The sequence below is a fragment of the Canis aureus genome, chromosome 13 (assembly GCF_053574225.1).
Source record: "Canis aureus isolate CA01 chromosome 13, VMU_Caureus_v.1.0, whole genome shotgun sequence".
Lineage (NCBI taxonomy): Eukaryota > Metazoa > Chordata > Mammalia > Carnivora > Canidae > Canis > Canis aureus.
Window position 1 is genome coordinate 37,291,016 of NC_135623.1, and position 20,193 is coordinate 37,311,208.

General features: G+C 42.2%; 1 protein-coding gene across 5 annotated transcripts in view; it reads right to left on the reverse strand.

The window, feature by feature from the left end:
• Nucleotides 1-13,783, reverse strand: part of ATP2B1 (ATPase plasma membrane Ca2+ transporting 1) — a 128,264-nt gene extending 114,481 nt beyond the window's left edge. For 2 of the 5 annotated variants that reach the window (XR_013350681.1, XM_077845773.1), the window contains exon 1: nucleotides 13,624-13,783. The gene's annotated coding sequence lies outside the window, so the exon portion shown is untranslated. Of the gene's footprint in view, nucleotides 1-13,001; nucleotides 13,154-13,623 lie in introns of those variants that run through there. The other 3 variants (XM_077845772.1, XM_077845770.1, XM_077845771.1) reach the window with 2 other exon arrangements.
• Between the last annotated feature and the right edge of the window lie 6,410 nt (nucleotides 13,784-20,193).

Sequence of the window (20,193 nt, forward strand, 5' to 3'; positions counted from 1 at the left end):
CCAAACTCCTTTAAACCCAGTAATTACAAAGGATATAATCATGGATGAAGATAAAGATGTTTACTGGAAAATTATTTAACATAAGAGAAAAATTTAAAACCCAGATATCTAATAACAAGGAAATTAGCCATACAATGGAGTATCACAGTCATTAAAATGATATGAATGGAAAAAATGACATGAGAAAATGATAGTTTTTTAAAAGCATACAACTATACCTACATTATCTCAAGCATGTTAATAGGTGTACAAATTTTTTAAAGGATCAAAAATAAACAGAGGTAGGATCATGAGTGATTCTGTTTCATTTTTACATTGGTCTATATTCCCCAGACATTATACCTCAGTGTTATTACATCTTTTTTTTTCCCTTAAAGATTTATTTATTTATTTATTTATTTATTTGTTTGTTTGAGAGAGGGGGGGGGGCAGAGACACAGAAGGAGGGAGAAGCAGGCTCCATGCCGGGAGCCCAACGTGGGACTCGATCCCGGGACTCCATGATCGCGCCCTGGGCCAAAGGCAGGCACTAAACCGCTGAGCCACCCAGGGATCCCCTATTATTACATCTTAAGTTGGTTAAAGTTATGTAAGTCACTGTATTTTATGTTTCCCTTTAAAACCATTAATAACCCTTTTCATTTTCAGGAGTGAATTATCTCATCCCAAAATTCCATAGAACCCATGCATTTAAACAGATTAATGCTTATAAATTGTGTAGAATACTTGGTGGGTAGAAAGCAATTAATTACACAGGTATTCACTTTATTCAATAATTGTAAATTCCCTTTATCTAAGTCAAAGTCACTACTGTGTTTTGGAGCTGGTCCTTGGGACCTTGGCAAAAGAATGTTAGTTTTTCCTCTCTGAATTCTAACATCTCTTAAGAAATGATTCCTATCTCTCCCCCAGATTCTACTTCCTTCACAGAAAGAGCAAAAGGAAAAAATACAGTCAAATATCAAGGAAGAAATTCAAATATCAAGTTCCTCAATGGGAAGACAGGAAATTAATTAAGGGAGTAAATTTTGAAATATGGTTCATTCTTAAGACACACCTACAAGAGTGTACTCCTTAACAGACTTATTAAAGTGTCTCTCACAAGTCAACATTCCAGGAGATTGTACTCTCAACACCAAGCAGAACATATATTTATCCAGATGAAGAAATGGAGAAATCACGTACCAGACTCTTATCAGGGAGAGCACTCTATAAAATTATTTCGGGAAAAATGTCTTTATAGGTTTTTAGGAGTTGCTTGGGGTGTGTGTGGAAGAGTGGAGGTGCAGTAGTGGTGGTGGTGGTGGTGGTGGTGTGGAGGATCTAAGGAAACTCAAGAAACCAAAGATGGCAACCACCTGTTAATAATAAAGGAATGAGGAACATAATAAAGGAATTTGAACTTGCAGAGGAAGACTTGCAGAAGAAATAAAGGCCCTTGTGTCATTGTGGACTGTTTTATTTTCAGTCAAGTCCACATTGTCCACTTACGTTTTTTTGTGAAAATTGATTCTTTTACCCAAAGTAATATTGAATTCTGCAACTAAGTTGCACAAGACCATAAACAGACACAAGAACTGAATTACAGGTGGCATACCTGGGCTATCCACACATACAAACTTAGTCCATAAATGTATTCACTTTCAGTCTTAACAAATGACTATGTGAATAACATTCATTTAGAAAAACAGTTCTATAAGGCTTTTTTTTTTTTTTTTTTAAATATTAGCATCTCTTTTAGTTTCCCTACTCCATTCTCCACTGAGAGGGAATGGGGAATAGGTAGGTGTTGTTTGTTTTAGCCCCTAAGTCCATCTCCACGAATAATCCTGCCAGTGCTACAGCTCACTTTCAGGTGGTATCAGTGGCTATCTACACCATTCTTCCTCCCACTCCCAATACAAACAAAAGTGTTTCCCAAAGAACTTTATCTAGAACATAAAAAAACAGTAGTTTCTAGAACAAAGAATCTACAACTCAAGAAAGGCCAACAACCTAATCACAAAAAGTGAACAAAGATCTGAATGGACACTATATGTGACTGGAACCCAAAATGTCCATCAACAGGTAAATGGGTAAACATATTGTGGTATATCCATACAAGCAAATCCTTATCACCAATAACAGAAATTGAACTCTTAATATATGCAGCATTGGTGAATTTCAAGTAACTATGCCAAATTAAAACACCCCAAAATAGCACATACTGCATGATTTCCATGTACAAGAAAATTCTAGAAAATTCAAATTAATCTATGACAGAGGGCAGATGAGTGGTTGCCTGGTGAAACAAGGAAGGACATAGAAAAGGGGAAGGGAGGGAAGATTACAAAAGGGCACAAGAAAAATTTTAGGGGAATAGGTGTGCTCATTAACCTAACCACAGTGATTATTTTTCACTGCAAAATACATATCAATTTTTAACTTTAAATATGAACATTTTACCATATGTCTATCACTCAATACAGCTGTATTTTTTTTTTTAACTATGAAAGAAACAAATAGGACTTTAAATAAACTAAATAGGAGTTCTCAACTTACATGTGGAACTTTCTATGGAGTTCACTATAGGGGATCAGACTGGGACCTTTTAAGATTTTTATTTATTTATTAATGAGAGACACACACAGAGAGAGGCAGAGACATAGGCAGAGGGAGAAGCAAGCTCCACACAGGGAGCAGACCTCGATCCCGGGACTCCAGGATCAGGCTCTGGGCTGAAGGCGGCGCTAAACTGCTGAGCGACCTGGGTCACCCAGACTTTTTTTGGACAAACCACTCACACTCACAGAGAGCCAATTCCAGAATCTTCAGGTCCTTTCCCCTGAGCTGATCAGAGTCCTCAGAGAAGAGACTTCAACTCTGGCCAAAAGCCTGAAAGCTAAGAGAGGGAAGAAGGCTGGGAATCTTAACATTAATATGTAAACTCACACATTCTCACATTTTAGTATATTTTTGGTAGGGAGCAGAATTAAATGCAGTTAAATTCCACTTCTTTAAGTAGAAGTCTTAGAAATATATATATATTGAAAAGCTAAACTATTTTCATGAATGAAACACAGTATACACAGATGAAACATCAAATGATGATAAGCTAGTTAAAAAATCATTAGAAGGCAAAGCTTAAAGAATAAAGAATTAAATGGCTGAAAATTCAGGGCAGAGTGGGGAGACACCTACAACAGTCGAAAAAAATGTTTTAAGTTGGGGCATCTCCGTGGCTCAGTGGTTGAGTGTCTGCCTTCAGCTCAGGGCATGATCCTAGGGTCCTGAGATCAAGTCCCACAACAGGCTCCCCGCAGGAAGAGTCTGCCTGTGTCTCTGCCTCTCTCTCTCTCTGTGTCTCCCATGAATAAATAAATAAAATCTTTTAAAAAAATTTTTAAGTCAAAACTTCCAAGAGAAACAGTTAATAAAACTCCTTGATCTTATATTTTGTACTTTTGGGGGAGGTAATAAGAACACCCAGTGATATATCCAAGGTCACTTGGCTTTTTACTGGTGAAGATAAAACTCAAATTTAAATCTGGAGAAATCTTAACATCACAGAGCAAAAACCCAAATCAGAAATTTTCACGTTCAGTCACACATACCACAACGACATAGGAGTATCATAACATAAAGACACACAGGCTCCAAGAAAGACGGGTAACCCAAGCAAAAGGAGTGAGGAAGCAAGAGGTCCAGAGGCAAAAGCGGATCAGGTAAGTTCCAGCATTCAATTACATATAGTGGAGTTTAAGCCAAAGGCAGGTGAATTGAAACTTTATCCTAAATCCACTCCGCACCCAGAGAAGGGTTGCCTGATTCATGTTTGTTTTTGATACCAGACATTCTGAGAGGTTGATGCTAGGGGATCTCCCTTTCCTAGACCTTGCCATCCTCTCCTCTTTCCCATGTCACTGTCTGACCTTCCCTGTATTTTGTCCTTTACTTGCACCGTCGCCCTTTCACTCTATAGTTCTCCACTATGGTGTTCAGGACTGTCAAAAGACCCTGGTTTGTGATTCACTTTTTAAACAAAGAGTACTTCAAACATCACTCACTTGATTTTAGGTGTAAGTGAGGAAGAAAGAATTATGGCAAAGAAACTGAAAATTACGCATAACTCTAGGTAGTAGCAGGGCAGCACGGAGTATGTGCCAATGTCATCCACGTGTCCCAGCAGAAAAAGATGATGCCCTTACCCATTTCAACATTTACTAGTTTTTTTTTTTTTTAAGATTTATTTATTTTTTCATGAGCGACAAGACACAGAAAGAGGCAGAGACATAGGCAGAGGGAGAAGCAGGCCCCTCACAGGGAGCCCCATGCAGGACTCGATCCCAGATCCCAGGATCACGCCCTGAGCTGAAGGCAGATGCTCAACCACTCAGCCATTCAGATGTCCCTCAACATTTACTAGTTTCATTGATTTCTGCCTTCACAGATTTTTTTTTCCACTGTCAAAACCATTCCACGCTCCTCTTTTGATCAGCAATTTTAGTATTACTATCGCCATGTTAAAGTAGAAGCAAGTCTTATAATTCCTTCTAAAATACTAACTTTACCAACAATTAAGTCTATACGGTTTACAAGGGCTAGAAGAACAATCACTGGAAAATGAATGAGCTCTGGAGAGCAACTTTTCTCAAGTGTTAATATAACAGCTTATATGCTACATCTATATAAATCATCAATTGCTTGAATGTTTGAAATTACAACTCAAGTATTACATGACCATTGAACATAACTGATGAAGTCAAGCACAGGCTTTCCTTTCTTGTCCTAAAGACAAAAAAATAACCACATTATACTATGCTTTAAACTTCAACAGAGACCATATACCTATGCTTCTTCCTGATGCCTACAATGATCCTGCACCAGGTCATAAGCAAAGAGTTCATTCTCAGTTCATGGAAAAGAACCTTCTCTTGGAAAAATTAGAACCTGCAGCAACACATTTAAGAACTTCGCTCCAACGGTATTTCTTTAAAAAAAAAAGAAAGAAAAAAAAAAAGATTTTTTTATTCATGAGAGACAGAGGGGGGGGGGGGGGGGCAGAGACATAGGCAGAGGGAGAAGCAGGCTCCCCGTGGGGACCCTGATGCGGTATTCCGTCCCCAGACTGGGGGATCATGACCTGAGCTGAAGGCGGATACTCAACCACTAAGTCACCCAGGCGCCCCTCCAACAGTATTTCTAATAAAGAGCAAAAATAAGAAAATCATAATTTAAATTTTAAACCATAATACATGCTTCAAATTATGGCATCTTACCTCATGCAATATGCTAATGAACTACAGATCAACAAACACATCTTAAGAACTTCCATCCTGATGAAAGATGTCACAGAACAGAAAAATGAAATTGGTCATTTTAAGATACAAATTTTAGGTAGTATAATGATTCATTACAGTAAGAATAAAACCTAAAAGAAAAATTAAATACTGAACTGAAATTAAGAAATGGAAGGCTGGGATGCCTGGGTGACTCAGTGGTTGAGCGTCTGCCTTCAGCTCAGGTCATGACCCTAGAGTCCCAGGATCGAGTCCCACATCGGGCTCCCCGTGGGGAGCCTGCTTCTCCCTCTATGTCCCTGCCTCTCTGTGTCTCCCATGAATAAATAAATAAAATCTTAAGGAAAGAAATGGAAGACTTCCTATATAGAAGCTAAATTCTACTGTTCTAGCAACATTCTGTGAAGTACAGCTGTCTTCCAAAAGTAAAACAGGTTATCCTAGGAGTCCATCTAGGTTAAAACTGCAAAGGTAAATAAAAAGACTTCAGAAATTCACACACACACAAAAATTCCTCATCCTTATCTGTTTCACCTTAACAAGGCAAGCCACGCAATATCTAAGTCCTAAATCAAAAATGCCAAAAAACACTGACTGGACATTTGCTAGAAAAGTCCTATATATCCTAAGGAACCCATGGTCTTATCTCAACTCCTCTATATTATCTCCAAATGAAATTAATGACAAAAAAGCAATTTATAATAAATGGAAGTGTATGACCCAGACTACAAATACAGAAAAATTCAAGACAGGAAGTTAATGAGTGATGACTGAGGAAGGTAGACTACTGCTGAGTTTTGAAGGATGGAAACACTTAGGCAAGAGCAAGGGTCTTATCAGGTGAGAGGAAAACCATAATGAAGTCACAGCAAAGGGAATGAGAAGAGCGTATACAGAAGACTACATAAGACTTTATGATTGTCACGCAGTGGGCAATCGCCAGCACTAAGTTACTGCAGCACTGCTCTCACCTCCAGGAAACAGGATTCATAGTTTGACCTATGTGAACAGCACCCCCTCCAGGGTGTGGTGAAACTGTTAAGTAATATAGAAAAGTAACAAGTGGGATGATCCACTAAAACGGATTGTGTGAAGAGAGCAAAGCATTAAACACATTTACATAGATTCTGTCCATATTAGCAGATTAAAGGATGGGAGAAGAACCGACCAGGAAAACTGCATAAACCAGCAATCTTGGGATTTTGGTTTGTCCCTCTTCCCCTAAAAGACTCCTTATTAACATTTCTTAAAAGTCAGTGTTCTAAGCACTTCGGAAAATAAGAACGACTTTATAAATGGCCTTCAGAGTAAAGCTGCATGTTGATAAAGAGAAAAATGAGGAGCCATTCAAAGTTTTACTGAAGAAATGACAGCAGGAAAGCTATTTAAAAACAAAAATAAAGTTCTGGCACAAATATGAAAGACAGATTAAAGCAGCAGATCTGAGGATTTTGAGAGTAAAAGACTGTTTAATATCCTTCTGGGACAAATTCACGGAGTTAGTACAATGAACAATAAATCCACACTGTTAATAATAACCAAGTTATTCAAAAAGCATCTTCTAAATAATAAAATCCTTTTGAAGATCTATTTTGCAGAAAATATAACTATTCCTTCTAAAGTTACCAGGTCTTTACAGTAGTCATACCAGTTTACAGTTAGGCAGTATAATCTCAGATTTCACAATGTAAGCAAGCACTGGTCCATTCAAAACTATCTTTATTCTTTCCCCCAGAGGCCCAGGTGACAGTAATATTATTACAAAGCAGCTATCCTAGAAATTGAGATCCCATATTGTTGGAAGTTATTGCGCTTAGAAATACCAAATAATATTTTTGCCAAAGAATTAGCTAAAAACACTGCATATTGTTTAAAATAGTTAACAGTATCCCAGGAAAAATTTGATAAAAAATGTTCCGAAAGAATATGGTGAAAAGTTTACCCATAGTTTGTCTGGATCTCTCTCTGCCAAAAACTTTCATTAGTTTCGATTTCCATAGTCATTTGTAAATTATAACCCATGATTCCTAAATATATCCTAAAGCACAGCCAACAAGCCAAAGCTTTTGGAACAAACAACAAAAAAAATGTTCAACACAGTCTTGAAATGGGTTTACTTTGAAATTAATTTCATTATTAAAATGCATTTTAAATGCAGAAACAGGCTACTCACTGTTATAATGAAGCAAAAACTCCTATTTTAAGACTGGTCTTAAATAGAAAATAATTCATACGTGGTATATAGTATTAGATAAAAAGTTTAAAAAGTCAAACCAGTTTACGTCAGTCAACTGGACCTTATAGTTAATTGTCATACAAACTGTTATTTAGCTTGTTAGTAAAAATTAGTAACTTCTGTTTTAATGCATAGAATAGTAAATTATCAATTAGCCTTACATCATTAATATTATTGAAAAATCATTAGGCACTAATCTGCTGTTAACTGAAATTCGTAAGGACTACTACTTATCCACAAATTTATGTCCTTTTAGTTTGAAGAAACATCCAAAGCTTTTCCTCCTAACAAAAAATAAGAGCTAGACTAAAGCACAGATATTCAGCGCTGTACTAACATAATATGCATTATTTTTACCAAAATAAGTCCACATGTTCAAATCACTTGGAAATGGCAGACAGGAGGGCATGAAAACAAAAAGAGAAGAACATTCTTTGTCTAGGAGTTTACAATGCCTGATAAGTAACTTAATAAATAACCACAGATGGATCTTCTGAGAGAAAACAGTGAACACAGATAACAAAAATATTTTCAATTTATCAGGTTTACAACTGTCACAAAAACCACCAGGTCCACAAGTCAAACTTGGCTACAAGAGTCAAAACTACATGAAAGCACCAACTCTGCAATATTCAAAGTCAAATAAATCAACAATATTATTAAGGCATCTCTACTATATAACTTGACTCTAGTTATAAATTTAACATGTTTCTCAAAATGCAGACTGCTGGGCCCCGCCCCAAATCTGCTGAATCAGAACTGCAGGGGCAATGCCAGGGAATCTACACTTTCAGTAACTCCCCCAGGTGATCCTCAGGCACACTAATGGTGAAGTGAGATTTATAAAAGGCTTTTGAATTTCAGGAACTAAAATCTCCTCCTTTGGGACCTTTGTAAATTAAGTGTCATTACAAATTAACATTTCAAAAAGATTTATGTAATACATATGTTTGGCAGAAAAACAAGTGCATTTAAAAAAATTATAGCAGGAATTAAAAGAAGAAACTTTTAGTATAGGCCATCTTATTTTTGACACATGATTTAAGACACCCCCAACCATTTCAAAGACCAACAGGTCTTTGAAAACAAAATTCCTTACTTAAAAACAATCCAATCTACAATATTAAAAAAAAAAAAAATACAGTACTTCAAATATGTTCAAATTCATTTTACTCGGCTCTTAATAAGTAAATCAGGGTATGAACTGTTTACATTATGCCAAATATGAGCAGTAGATTATATTTACAAAGCTAAACCCAAATAAATCTGTTTATAGTCCAGTATTAAATTTATTCTGGTCAGAAACTGATTTTTCATAAACTTACATAACTTTCACAGACGTACATAAAAACATGTATTATGGAAAGAGCAATGGAGCAAAAACAAGAAGCCACCTAGAGTCCAGTTCTGGCTAATCCGGCTGCTAGCTCTGTGACCTTAGGGCCTAAACAAATCATTTTACCTATCTGGGATGAGTGGGGGAAGGCACAAGGCACAACTTCTCTATTTTACTCATCACACAGGACTATTTATTGTGAGACTCAAATGAGGTAGTATGTACATATTCTGAAGTATTGTACAGCACTTTATAAACCAAAAGTATTATTACTAAGAGAGCAAAAGTTGAGAGACACGTATCTTTAGGAGCCTGCTGGAAAACAGACTATTACAGAAACAATGAAAAACATAAAAATTACCTTTCAGGTTCCATTAGATATTGGACATTGTTGTGTATTCTTGTAAATTACAAATAAAATACACATGAATTTCACTTCGGTTACCTGTGAAATGTCCCCGTTTCTAACAGATCTCATGCATAAAGATAGAAATGAAATCAGATGGGCCACCAATTGACAATTGTCAACACTAGTCAAGAAGTATTCTTTCTCATATTTGACAATTGCCATAATAGTCTTTTAACAAAACAATGCATTTATGTAAAACATTTGTAAAAGCTAAAAAATAAATCTTTTAAAAGTCTTTTCATCTTTAAAAAAGTTTTCCCGTAACTACTGAATCATCTGTCTTCAGTGTTACCACAGATTCTATACATCCCAAAGTAAGCTACTCACAAGTACCCTTTTATATATTAGGACACCTACTAGAAAATAATATTCCCCTCCAACTGGGCAAGTAAGGTTTTAACTAAGGTGCAAAAATTTAAGTTTCTGCTTCCTGATCTTTACTTCTTTATTGTTTTGCTCATTCATTACAAAATTCAAGAATTAAAAAGTGAAAACAACCAATTTCAACTGCATGTAGATGCAAAAAAAAAAAAAAAAAAAGAGGTAAATACTTCTTTGGTTGTACATAAAAGACTGATAGTTGTAATTGTCCTTTCCTCTTAAAACCTGTTGACCTATACAACTCAGTGCACATGGAAAGAGAATGCTTCATTCACAACGGATGTCTTTCAGAAAAGGCATTCAGTAAATTTAACCCCCAAATCAAAGATTCTATCAAATGATGCATAACAATGTATAATTACTCTGCATACATCACCCTAATTGCTCATATAATGTCCTAACATGGTGCCATATTACAGACTAAAAAAAGCCTAAGCTACTCTTCATCTCAAGTAAATGTTTTATTCAATTTTAATTTAATAAAGCACCTACAGCTTAATAGCTTATGCTTTACATCCAAAGAAATTTTATATATGAAGAAATTACAAGTGTTCAATTAAAACCTAAATGCATATAAATGGGCAATAATACCTTGTGAGCAGTAAACTAGTAACTTGGACACTTCATTCATTCATTCATTCATTCCTTGAGAGCTAAATCTTGGTTTCTTCATGTCACATCCACAGTCACAATTATCAAACAGTATCCTGTGCCTAAAGAGAGTGTACCTTGAATTTTTGGTTTGGAAGAGAGAGGGACAGGAGTGAACAAGTGGGCAAGGAAGGAAATCTCACCAATTCAGCTGTCACTACAGCATTTATCTTCTAAGCATTAAAAACTCCATTTATTTTTGTATGAGATGCATTTGAGAGGAGCCATATATAGAAACCACTTTTCCCAACATGGTCTTTACTAAGTTCGAATAGAAGTACTCCTGCTGGAAGCCCCTCATTTGTGTCATTTAAAAACAAGTAATTGTAGAACTCACAGTAAAACCATAAAAGACAAGCTGTTGGAAGATGGAAAAAAAAAAAAAAAACCCTACTATATAACCTTACTCAAGGTTAATAATTTCACAGATTTTTTGCAGGCTTCCTGTAGAATCTGTCAATAGCACATAAGGTAAAAACAAAGGGTAAAACTACTATCATGCTGGTAGGTACCTTGATTTAGTGGCTATAGCTGGATTTAAATATCTATTTATAATGCAGCTATTTCCTTATTTCTCTTCCTAAGTAGGTCCAGACTATTACTCCTATTATCATAAGCACAAATCAAAACTAGTTTCTCACCTCCTCTCAAAATCCTACATTAAATCTCAAGCTTCAATAAAAAAAACCAAGATTTCCCATATAATTGGAGGAATCCCCCATTAATACAGAAAAAGACCATTTCACTTTATACGTCCAAATGGGGATGTCATAGCGATAGCCGCTGTCATGAAAATCAGGAAGGCGTACACTGAATTTTTACATTTTAATAAAAAAAAAAAAAAAATCACGAAATTTTTTAAATTAAAGGTGGCGCTCTGTCCTCAACTCACCCGCCGATTGTGACTCACTTTTGCAGACTATATGGTAGGAAATAACAGTTACTTTTCAAAGATCTTTGCAGTTACACCCAAACCAAAATCAGGACAGAGATCCACCCTTAATTACAGCAATTTAACTGTCTCATCCAACGCAAGGTAGAAACTAAAACGTCCCCCTGAAATCATGGCTAAATAAGCCCATTTCACACACTAGATTTTTTTTTAATTTTTTTTTTAAGACTTCTTGTAAGAAAGACGTTTCTTAATCTACTTCAAATTTGAACTCACCGGGATGAAAAAGATAAAAAGGGAGGGGGAGTACCCAAATGAAACGCACAAGTACAAAAAGCAGATTCTCCTCCAATCCCTCTAATTCCCCCAATCCGCCTCTGCCACACACAAGGACAGGGAGCGCCTGGGGAAGGCAGGCTAGCGGCAGGGCAAGCGGTGAAGGCCCTCTCCTGACTCACGTGGGCCACCATCCAAAGGGTTACACACCCTCTGCTCCAGGACAGCCTCTCACAAAGCAGATCCTTAAAAGTACTTCTTATTATAAAATACACCCACGTTGAGCAAGAGCTTTATTTTAAAATAAGGCTGTCCTCAGGTGGGGGAGGTTAAAACACAACAAAGGCTTCCATGTTGAAAGACAGACAATCCGGACACATGCATACACCTACACACGTATGAAAAAAAAAAAAGGAAAAAAAACATCCGTATAACTAATTCATCGTGAACAGCAATCGATACCGACAGGAGCCATTAGATTATTAATAAACCCAGAAAAGTAGCATGCACAACAGCCAGGGGTGATTGCTCGCTGCGCTCGAAGCCCAGGCAAAGGCAAAAAATAGGCGTGTGGCGTCGGGTCCAGCGCTCCTAGATTTAGAGCCCCCCGCCCGCCCCCGCGCCCTGCCCCCCGCGCCGCCCGGCCCCGCCGCCCCGCCGCCCCGGGATGCGAGCACCCCCAGCGCCCGAGTCCCGCAGAAACTGGTGAATGAAACGCGCACGGAGCCCGGCCCGGCGGCCGCGGCGCCGAGGCAGGGTCGCTCACCAGCTCGGCCGCCAGGGCCGCCCGCAGGACCGCACCGAGGGAGCGCGCCCCCCGCCCCCGCAACCGGAATGCGGCTCTCTCCTCTCGACCCCGGCCAGGAGCGGGCGGAGGACGCACGGTGTTCCGTGGCGGCGGCGGTGCTCTTTCCTTTTAAACGAAGTCCAGAAATCCGAGTCGGAAGCAACCGTGCACATCCTGGGGGGCCAGGCAGGAGACGCCGGGGGCGGGGGGGGGGGGGGCAGGCGGCTCCCTAACTCCCGCGGAAGCACCGTCCGGGGTGACAACGCATCCATCCAGCAGCCGCGGCCAGGGGCCGCCCGGGGCCCCCGCCCGCAGCCCGCCGGGCGTCCGCGGGGCCGGAGCTGGAGATTAGAGGGTGACCCTCCCGGGGCGCGGGGACACAGCGCCGGGCACCGCTGCCCTCAAGGTCACCACGCGCCGGGGCGGGGGCGGCCGGCGGCACGATGGGCTCCGGCGCGGCCGAGACGGCCGGGGCACGCGGAGCAGCGGCGGGTGTAGACACGGAGCCCCGCGGCCGGACCGGCGCCGAGGAAGCCGCTCACCTTTCCGAGCGCCCGGGGCGGGCGCGGCGGGAGCCAACCTGCGGGAGGCGCCCCGAACGCCCCCGCCAACTTCTCCCGACCGCGCCGCAGTCCGCGGGGCACCCGGCGGTCAGGACCCCGGCCGCCGCGCCCCGGCCTCCCCCGCAGGTGACCCGACCCGCCGCCGCCGCCGCCGCCGCCGCCGCCGCGGGCGGCCGGCAGCCGCCACTCACCTCGCCCGGCAGCAGGAACCATTTTCCGAGGGGGGGAGGCAGGGGAGGCTGCAGGGGGGTCGGGGGGCCGGGCGGGAGCGCCGAGGGGCAGCGCGGAGCTCGGAGAACCGGGGCTCGGTCGTCCGCCCGCCCGCAGCCGCCTCGCGGGGCTCGGGGCGCCACGCGGAGGAGCGGCTGCACCTCGGGGACGGGGCGGCCGCGGAGCCCAGAGGCTCGGCGTCCACCAGCCGGGGCTCCCTACTCACGCTGCACCGCGAGGAGGCGGCGGCGGCGGCGGAGGAGGCGGCGCCCAGCCCGGCCCCCGCCCAGAGCCCGGCAGCCGCCGAGTGGCCGCCCGCGTCCCCGCAGGACCCGCCTCCTCGGCTCCGCAGAGCCGCACACAGGGCGCGCCGCGCTCAGCACGGGCAGCTCCGCCAGCCTCACGCCGCCGTCCGCAGCGGCAGCGGCAGCAGCGGCGGCGGCGGCGGCGGGCGGGGTGCGGCGCCCTCCGAGAGCCCCGCGGCCACCCGCGAGCGCACGGCCGAGCACGAGGGGGGATGCGCAGAGCCCCGGGCAGGGGCCCCCGTGTGCACCGGGCGGCCCGCAGGACGGCCGGGGCAGGCAGGGGGAGGTGAACGCTCACCCGTTCCGGTCTGGCGCTCCCTTCCTTCCACACCCACACGCCGCCCGCTCCACGCTGGCGGCGCAGCTGCTCCCGCTGCCACTGCCGCCGCCGCCGCCGCCGCCGCCGAAGCTCGCGCCGCCGCCGCTGCCGCCTTGGCTGGGCGCGGTCACGTGACGCAGCCCGCGGGGAGCCTGGGGGCGGGCAAGCGCGCGCGCGCCGAGGAAGCGCGGCTCGGCCGGGCGCTGGGAGCCGAGCGCCGCGGAGAGGGCGTTTAAGGGGAGGATCCGGCGAGCGCGGCCCCGGCTGGCGAGCGCGCGCCCGGCGAGGAGAACTTGCCGCGCGGTCGGGAAAGGGTGTCCGGAGCGAGGGGCGGGGGCCTCGCGCCCCCACGCGCCCCTCCCTCCCTCCCTTCCTCCCGGGGAGCCGCGCCGCGCCGCTGCCCCCGCCCCCTCCCGCGCGCTCCTTTCCTCCTGCCGTGGCCCGCGATTGGCCGAGGGGCTCTGACGTCCGTGTTTCCATGACGTATCGCGGCGGGGGAGGGGCGGCGGGGGAGGCGGGGGCGGCCCGGCGCGGGGCGGGTACTGCGGCCGTCCCAGCTGCCGTCCGGGCGCGGGGCCGGCGGGCTGCGGGCGGGCGGACGCGGGCGGACGCGGGCGCTCGTCGGCCGGCGCCCCTCGGGAGCCCGGGAGCCCGGGAGCCGGGCCGCCGCGCGAGGGCGAGGGCGAGGGCGAGCGCTCCCGGCCCGCGCGGGTCCCGGGCCGCCCGCTCGCCGCGTCCGCGCTCCGCGGTGCACCGGACTCGCCGGCCGGCGGCAGTGCCCCAGCCGCCTCCCTGCCCGGGTCCCGCCCGGGTCCCGCCCGCGCCCCCGGGGAGCCCCGCTGCAGCGCCCGGAGGCTGAACGCGGGCGCGCCTCGGGATGGGCGCTTAGACTTGCCCCCGGGCTCGTGTAGGGCTTGCGCCGTCTCCCGCTACCCCAGCCGTTGGGTCCTTGGGTTCACCGGGCAGCATCCCGACCCCGCACCTTTCTTTTCGCGTGGGTGAAAAGAAGAAACGGTAACACACGGAGGAGCGTGCGGGCTTGAGATGGTTAAAACGTAACCTGCTTTGCTCCAAACTTCGAGAGGTCTTGCAAGTTAATAGACACTACCCGTAGAGACATCTCCTTAAAACATAAAGTGCAAAGGAAAAAAATTCCTTCCTCCGCAAACGTGCACACACGTACGTAAAGATTCGGGTTCTGCCTAAGACACCGAGTTGCATCTTCTTCCTCCAGCCGCCTCTATTTGAACTAATCGTCGCCGCTCGTGCAGAGACCTTATCAGTGTTATTTTCAGCGTCACTTAATCAGAACAAGAAGATAAATTCTGGAGCCTCCTCCCTTCTCTTAACTCCAGGACTGGAAAGTGGAATATTTGCAACGTCTTCCTTAAAAGCCTACAGGCGATGCAAAACACTTTATTACGCGTGCTCACTCTCTGATAGCATTTGTTTTTGAAATATTTTTAAATTTTTAAAAGCTTAGGAACACAATAGTAAAAAGTTTCAAAACCAAAGACTTCCAAGTTAACCCTGTTAGAAAAAAAATTTTTTTTTGATTCATTTACAGATCTTACCAGGTTAGACATTACCTTTTGAGCTGTGCCTTTGAGGTGGAAAATTAGCACTTGGGCAAAATGACACAGTTTTCCCTCTTTAATCACTGTTAAGGAATTGGTTGGTGTGCTACAATAGCCATTCCTCACACTATTTCAGGACTTCTTAACAGAAGAACAGATTAACTTTTCAAAACGCTTAGAGAAATTTAAGAATCATTGGCTTTTATCCAACTTTTCCTCCAAGGAAGTCGCAATAGAATATTGAATTATTATCGTACTTTAATCAAGAATTTGACATTAAAGTAATATATGAATCATTGCTACAGTACACTGGCAAAATGGATAATAGATTAGAATCTGTTCACTTTGTGGATTTGTTGCAATTCCAAATAATAAAATACATGCTCTTAGAGCATTGTGGTCATGAAAAATTACTCAGCATCTTCATTTTAAGACATGATTTCAGTAGAGTTTTCATTTATGGAGATTATATACATATATATCCTAGAACATATTTATATGCATTTTAATGAAATGTGAGTCACATACACTGATATACTTTCACTGTCATAGTCAAGACGATTGTACTGTGTAGTTTGGTTTTTATATTTTCATTCTTCAAATAGCAAATAAAGCCTGAAAACAATATAGAAATAACGGCACACATTACATAAGGAAATTCAATTATTTTTCTCCAAAAGGTTTATTACTGAAACTACCTTAATGACATAATTCTCAATGTAAAGATCAAGAAAATATTGTAATTAGCACTTCCTAAAAATGGAACTACTTGAATTCAAAGATGCTACTGTATAAAATATACCCATATTCTTTCATCTCAGACCTCACTTATCCCAGAGGTCTAATTGACCTGGACATATATTAGTGCATGTTAATAATAAAATAATGCAATTTTTGTTGAAATACTTTGAAACTGTTCTTTTAATATACTTTAAATACCTGAATATCTTTTTTTTTTTAATTAGCAAAATTTATAAAGGTCTTTAAATCCTATGACGTTACTATTTGGGATATTAACATTATTTAAAGATAGGCCGTGTATTCAAACTAGTGTATTTTGCAAACTACTAAAGTATGTTCCATTTAGTGGAGCAAATCCAAATTATCGACCATCTTCTGATAAGTCGATCGATTCAACATGAACTAATCGTGTATAATCCATGGAGATGGTTTTCTAAAATCCTCAATGTAATTAAGTGTAAGAGGCAGCGTTAAGATCTTTACCCCAAGAATTGTCACATGCATCTAGCAGTAGGACAAAATAAAGGCATACCAACAGCAACATATATTTGAAACCATATCATTTCCCCAATTTACACGTATGTGAATATATCAGTTCCGATCATTGGAGAACGCTGAAGAGAATTGACACATGTAAAGAGGCAGGAGAGGACAAATATTCAATGCTTCATAAAAAGTAGTATATATTCTCAAATTTCCATTAACCTGGATCACCAGAGAGAGATGTTGAGAGAAACATTACTTAGCTGAAAACCACAGAGAACTGTTATCTATTAGTAACAAATTAATTACATTTGCTGAATTAAATGAAGTATGATTTCCGGTAAGTCTAAAACGAAAATTAAGACACATAATGGAAAACTTTCATAGATGAAAAATGCAAAATGGTTAGTCGTCATCGTTTGACAGGAATTTATTTAACACACTGTACTCTTTTCTACCCCAAATGTTATATAAGCTGGGTCATAGAGTATGGTCCTAAATTTAAATTCCAGAGAATCAAAAGAGGGAAAGCTCATACGTAAATGTCTAGGAAGTTTTCCTAAAAGAGGATTTAGACTTGATATGTGCCACAAAATACATACAGGATTTAAATTAATGCAAAAGAAGATGGGCAGGAAAAATGTCCAGGAAAGTACCTGGCAATTAACAAAGTTCACCACATCCATTTTCCTATCCTTTCATTAGCCATGAAACATTTATTTACTACCTTTGATATTCTTCACCTCGATATGAGGAATTCATTTATTTTTCAATTAATAGTGGTGAGTTATGGTGTATCATAGCGCTGTTGTGAGGTTTTGGTGAGATTTTTATACAAAGGTCTTAACGCTTAGTTATTAGGCATAGTCACTGCCCAATAAATGTTGTCATTATCACTCATAAGCATTCATTCTTTATATCTTCCTACCAAATAAATGTACTGTAAATTAAAATGTACATTTTCACTTTATTTTGGTGAATAGGGGTTTATTATTCTCTCATTAGAAGTCCAGAGGTAGGTGATGGTATGATTGATTCAACTGCCGAGCACAGCCATCAAGGATCCAGGCTCACAGCTTTCTGCTCCCCCATCCCTGGTGTATGCTTACTTGACTATCTTTTCATGCGAACAAGAGGAAAATCAGCTGGATTTTTTTCACAGTCAGGGAGAATCTTATATTTTTCAGATCTTTTTAGTGCTTATGTTTCTATAATTTTTCCCACCTTTTCTTGGACACTCTTATTTTTCATGACACTAGAATGTACAGAAGAGTCACCTGTATGAGCTTAACCATGCAGATTCCCAGGGCCATACTCACAGGGCTTCTGACTGAATATGTTCAGAGTGGATCCAGTGAAAACACAATTCGGACAGTCCCTCTATGTGGTTTTGAAGCACCTTATCATCTCTTTCTCTCCATTGTTAAAATGCTGTTTTGTTTTGTCCTTCATTAGTTCTTCCTTCTCTTGCCCTGGCTAGTTCCAATACTAAATTCTATGCTTGAGCATTTTTCTATATCCTAATTTCTATAGAGTTTACCTATTTTTGTGACGTCAGCCCCTTGAAGACAAGACTGTCACTTATACATGTATTCATTAGCCAATTGTTGATCCTGGCAAATGCCCTCTCAGCTTACTAAGGTAGGAAAACAAAGAAGATGTCTATTTAGAGGATATTAGCAACAAGGCGATGGTTCATCTATCCATTTGTACAAACAAACTAACAGAACCTAGCCCATAACAGGTGCTCAAAATAAAAATAGATTGACATGAACAAATGAACAAGTGAACTATCACCGTTCCAACGATGAATTCTAAGTTTATATCCACTGCCTTGCTCTTTTATTCCAGTGACCCGAGGGAACTTCTTTCAATGTCATTTTTTTTTCTTACCTATAGAAATGTTAGAAAGAAGCCAATTTACCAGTAATTGAAAACCAAGTCACTGAAAGTCAATCTTTTGACTTCTGTAATTTTGATGGCAGAGATGTGGGGGCAAGGGAGGTAAGATGAAAATGCTGAGGGGAGTGGGTGTAAAGGTCAGATGAAGGTAGGATCTAAATCAGATAGAGGGTGTTCATCTTAAAAAAAAAGAACATCCCTTTCTCTGATGATGTAGAAGGACCAAAAAGAAAAAAAAAAGAAAAAGAAAAGAAGAAAAGTGTTAAAGAAAGGTAAAAACTGAAGGTTTTTTGTTTTGTTTTGTTTTTTGTATATTTTTGTATTGGAGTTTGATTTGCAAAACTGATGTTTAGAGGAAGGATGACATAGGTGCATAAATGGCATCTTAATATTTCTTATATAATAGATGTTTCTGGTGATTAGCCAGAAATGAGTAAGGCTAAGGACTGGTTTGGGAGCTTAAAGAAACTAAAGGATGAGCAAAGGATAGAGAAAATGTTATCCCAGGCCCAAATAAATGTAGAGCATGATTTTACAGCAGTTGAGGTTTGCATGATATTCTCTGGTGACTCAGAGTTGGGGTTTCCCATTGCGGTTACAGTTGTTAAGAATTTAAGAGAGTCTGGCACCGAGCTTCTCAGTAGGGATGGACATGGCACTGATGATACCCACACTGTATTAGTCCTCAGGGGCTACCGTAACAAATACCACAGCCTGGCTGGCTTAAACAACACAAATTTATCCTCTCACTGTTCTGAGGGTCAGAAATCCAAGATCAAAGTGCTTTAAGGATTGGTTTCTGGTGAGGCCTCCCTTCGTGACTTGTACACAGCCACCTTCTTGCTGTTTTTACATAGCCCCTTTCTTCTGTGTGTATACATGGAGAAAAAGATCGTTGATAGTTTCATCCTTTTCTAATAGTGACTCTAGTCCTATGGGATTAGGACCCTACCCTTAATATCTCATTTAATTGTAATTACCTCCCTAAATGCCCTCTCCAAATCCAATCAGACTAGGGGTTAGGGCTTCAACAGAGGAATTAGGAGGGGACACAGGTCAGTTCATAACACAAACTCACCTGGTGAGAATTTTTCAGAATTCACACCTCAGGGTCCTTCCTCAAATCTACTGGATCAGATATTTTGTGTTACACAACCCCACTCCTCAAATGTGTATGTGTGTGTATGCATGGCAGGAGGTGATATAGCCAACAAATGCTGGAGGAAATACAGCCAAACAGTGTTACTATACAGTACAAAATAAGTACAAAAAATAAAAGAATACCAAAAAGCACAAAAAAGAAGAAATCTGCAGTGCTGGAAATAGAGAACTCAAAGGTAGAACAGCCATTATGCAATAAGCAGACGACAGCCCATGAGGACTACCCAACCTGGAAATAAGTCATCAGCGTTAGTGTACAGTTTTAATGATAGGAGATGTGGCTAGACCTGAATGAGGCAGGGAACTGGAATTGAACTCTGCGTAAAGCCAAAATCCTGCCTTCTAGACAGTGATGTGCTAGTACCAGTTCCTACCATTGGCCTTGCTGGGCTTTTCCAAAAACTCCCACATGTCCCTATAAGACAGTCAGTATTTGGATACCTGCCATGCTGAAGGCATCAGCTGCCAAAGAGGCTTGCAGTGGAGTCTAGCCAAGAAAAAAGATTTTGTCCTTTTCTTCTCCTCCTTCCTCCTTGTTCTCAACACTGAAAGAGCCATAACTTGGAGAAGGGAAGGCAGAGGGGAGTAAAAGAGCGCAGAGACGGAGGAGAAGGAAAATACCTTTGACTCAGATGGAGATTTGACTTTGTAAAAGTAGTAGGCTAAGTTTTTATAGTTGAAAGAT